Below are 529 nucleotides of genomic sequence, written 5' to 3'. Positions count from 1 at the left end.
CTTGTCTTGTGGGAATTTAGTGATACTTGAAATGTCAGTTTTGGGAAAGAACATTGAGAAGGGGAGCCGGCCTTATGCTGAAATGCACAGTTGGTCACTAGTTATGATGATGATCTTCTTGTATTAGTTCCTTCTAATCTTAAATGGAAATTGGGGGTGAAAGGTCCCAGTGACAAAACATGCTTTTGGCCAGCATACACCCTTGATCCAAAGGTAAGTTGTGATTTATTCATTTGGACCTGTGCCATTCAGATACACATATAAAATTCTGGAACTGCTAAACCCAGTCATTGCATGGAATGAGGACCATTTGGTGAAGAAGTCTGGGTTTTGACTCTGTTTTCTATTTTGTCTTACTGTAGAAGAGCATAAAACTTTGGAAACATAGGTTGTTCACAATCTTAGGGACTTATTTTCAGTTCTTCGTATAAAAAAAATTTAAGGTGTCACAGCTGGTGCACAGATTTTTTTTTTTCCCCCACAAGATTGAACTAAACAAAAAATTTGGCAACTTTTTACTGCTTGCAGT

Source organism: Corvus moneduloides, chromosome Z, assembly GCF_009650955.1.
Source record: "Corvus moneduloides isolate bCorMon1 chromosome Z, bCorMon1.pri, whole genome shotgun sequence".
Classification (NCBI taxonomy): Eukaryota; Metazoa; Chordata; class Aves; order Passeriformes; family Corvidae; genus Corvus; species Corvus moneduloides.
This window is presented reverse-complemented; position numbering follows the sequence as displayed.